This window comes from Danio aesculapii, chromosome 15 (genome assembly GCF_903798145.1).
Source record: "Danio aesculapii chromosome 15, fDanAes4.1, whole genome shotgun sequence".
NCBI lineage: Eukaryota > Metazoa > Chordata > Actinopteri > Cypriniformes > Danionidae > Danio > Danio aesculapii.
In genome coordinates, this window is record NC_079449.1 from 44,078,799 (window position 1) to 44,081,298 (window position 2,500).

General features: G+C 47.2%; 6 non-coding genes across 6 annotated transcripts; all 6 read left to right on the forward strand.

Moving 5' to 3' along the window:
- Window positions 1-259: 259 nt before the first annotated feature.
- On the forward strand, window positions 260-333 carry trnan-guu (transfer RNA asparagine (anticodon GUU)). Its single transcript has one exon. It is a non-coding gene; the product is annotated as a tRNA-Asn (tRNA).
- A 231-nt stretch (window positions 334-564) lies between these two features.
- Window positions 565-637, forward strand: trnak-cuu (transfer RNA lysine (anticodon CUU)). Its single transcript has one exon. It is a non-coding gene; the product is annotated as a tRNA-Lys (tRNA).
- Window positions 638-1,231: 594 nt separating this feature from the next.
- Window positions 1,232-1,305, forward strand: trnan-guu (transfer RNA asparagine (anticodon GUU)). Its single transcript has one exon. It is a non-coding gene; the product is annotated as a tRNA-Asn (tRNA).
- Window positions 1,306-1,536: 231 nt separating this feature from the next.
- Window positions 1,537-1,609, forward strand: trnak-cuu (transfer RNA lysine (anticodon CUU)). Its single transcript has one exon. It is a non-coding gene; the product is annotated as a tRNA-Lys (tRNA).
- A 172-nt stretch (window positions 1,610-1,781) lies between these two features.
- Window positions 1,782-1,855, forward strand: trnan-guu (transfer RNA asparagine (anticodon GUU)). The gene has a single exon. It is a non-coding gene; the product is annotated as a tRNA-Asn (tRNA).
- A 413-nt stretch (window positions 1,856-2,268) lies between these two features.
- Window positions 2,269-2,342, forward strand: trnan-guu (transfer RNA asparagine (anticodon GUU)). Its single transcript has one exon. It is a non-coding gene; the product is annotated as a tRNA-Asn (tRNA).
- Window positions 2,343-2,500: the final 158 nt, after the last annotated feature.

The following is a 2,500-nucleotide window of genomic DNA, read 5'->3' on the forward strand; positions in this document are numbered from 1 at the left end:
AAAACACCCTCAAACTTTACACGAGTAGGGAAGGTATTGATGAAAACAGTGACTTGCTCTTGAATGGGTTTTTATCGGCCTGGCTAGCTCAGTCGGAAGAGCATGACACTCTTAATCTCAGGGTCGTGGGTTCGAGCCCCACGTTGGGCGTTTCTGTTACCTTTCTCTCTCTCTTTTCGGCAGCTTTCATTTGGGTCATCGAGCAGACCTATTGAGACAAAGTTCAGCATTTCTCCCACTGTTGATTTCGTTGATCAGAGTCGCTGTGGCGCAATCGGTTAGCGCGTTCGGCTGTTAACCGAAAGGATGGTGGTTCGAGCCCACCCAGGGACGAATTAAGCTTTTCGCTGCTTTGCAACTGCCAACACGTGCACGGGGCATATATCCTGGGCCACATGCTGTCTTGCGTTACAAGATGACCTCAGAGTTTAGCAGAACGTTGTTGTCCAGTGCATGTATTGGCCAATTTTGTATTCTTGTTGACTTAAAAACACCATCAAACTTTACACAAGTAGGGAAGGTATTGATGAAAACAGAGACTTGCTCTTGAATGAGTTTTTATCCGCCCGGCTAGCTCAGTCGGTAGAGCATGAGACTCTTAATCTCAGGGTCGTGGGTTCGAGCCCCACGTTGGGCGTTTCTGTTACCTTTCTCTCTCTCTTTTCGGCAGCTTTCATTTGGGTCATAGAGCAGACCTATTGAGACAAAGTTCAGCGTTTCTACCACTGTTGATTTCATTGATCAGAGTCTCTGTGGCGCAATCGGTTAGCGCGTTCGGCTGTTAACCGAAAGGATGGTGGTTCGAGCCCACCCAGGGGAGAATTAAGTTTTGCTTCTTTGCAACTGCCAACACGTGCACGGGGCATATATCCTGGGCCACATGCTGTCTAGCGTTACAAGATGACCTCACAGTTTAGCAGAAGATTGTTGTCCAGTGCATGTGTTGGCCTATTTTATATTCTTGTTGACTTAAAAACACCATCAAACTTTACACGAGTAGGGAAGGTATTGATGAAAACAGTGACTTGCTCTTGAATGAGTTTTTATAGGCCCGGCTAGCTCAGTCGGTAGAGCATGAGACTCTTAATCTCAGGGTCGTGAGTTAGAGCCCCACGTTGGGTGTTTCTGTTACCTTTCTCTCTCTCTTTTCAGCAGCTTTCATTTGGGTCATCGAGCAGACCTATTGAGACAAAGTTCAGCGTTTCTACCACTGTTGATTTCCTTGATCAGAGTCTCTGTGGCGCAATCGGTTAGCGCGTTCGGCTGTTAACCGAAAGGATGGTGGTTCGAGCCCACCCAGGGACGTATTAAGCTTTTCGCTGCTTTGCAACTGCCAACACGTGCTAGGGGCATATATCCTGGGCCACATGCTGTCTTGCGTTACAAGATGACCTCAGAATTTAGCAGAACGTTGTTGTCCAGTGCATGTATTGACCAATTTTGTATTCTTGTTGACTTAAAAACACCATCAAACTTTACACGAGGAGGGAAGGTATTGATGAAAACAGTGACTTGCTCTTGAATGAGTTTTTATCGGCCCGGCTAGCTCAGTCGGTAGAGCATGAGACTCTTAATCTCAGGGTCGTAGGTTCGAGCCCCACGTTGGGCGTTTCTGTTACCTTTCTCTCTCTCTTTTCGGCAGCTTTCATTTGGGTCATCGAGCAGACCTATTGAGACAAAGTTCAGCGTTTCTACCACTGTTGATTTCGTTGATCAGAGTCTCTGTGGCGCAATCGGTTAGCGCGTTCGGCTGTTAACCGAAAGGATGGTGGTTGAACTGAGTCTCTGTGGCGCAATCGGTTAGCGTGTTCGGCTGTTAACCGAAAGGATGGTGGTTCGAGACCACCCAGGGACGAATTAAGCTTTTCGCTGCTTTGCAACTGCCAACACGTGCACGGGGCATATATTCTGGGCCACATGCTGTCTAGCGTTACAAGATGACCTCACAGTTTAGCAGAAGATTGTTGTCCAGTGCATGTGTTGGCCTATTTTGTATTCTTGTTGACTTAAAAACACCCTCAAACTTTACACGAGTAGGGAAGGTATTGATGAAAACAGTGACTTGCTCTTGAATGGGTTTTTATCGGCCTGGCTAGCTCAGTCGGAAGAGCATGACACTCTTAATCTCAGGGTCGTGGGTTAGAGCCCCACGTTGGGCGTTTCTGTTACCTTTCTCTCTCTCTTTTCGGCAGCTTTCATTTGGGTCATCGAGCAGACCTATTGAGACAAAGTTCAGCATTTCTCCCACTGTTGATTTCGTTGATCAGAGTCTCTGTGGCGCAATCGGTTAGCGCGTTCGGCTGTTAACCGAAAGGATGGTGGTTCGAGCCCACCCAGGGTCGAATTAAGCTTTTCGCTGCTTTGCAACTGCCAACATGTGCACGGGGCATATATCCTTGGCCACATGCTGTCTTGTGTTACAAGATGACCTCAGAGTTTAGCAGAACGTTGTTATCCAGTGCATGTATTGGCCAATTTTGTATTGTTGTTGACTTAAAAA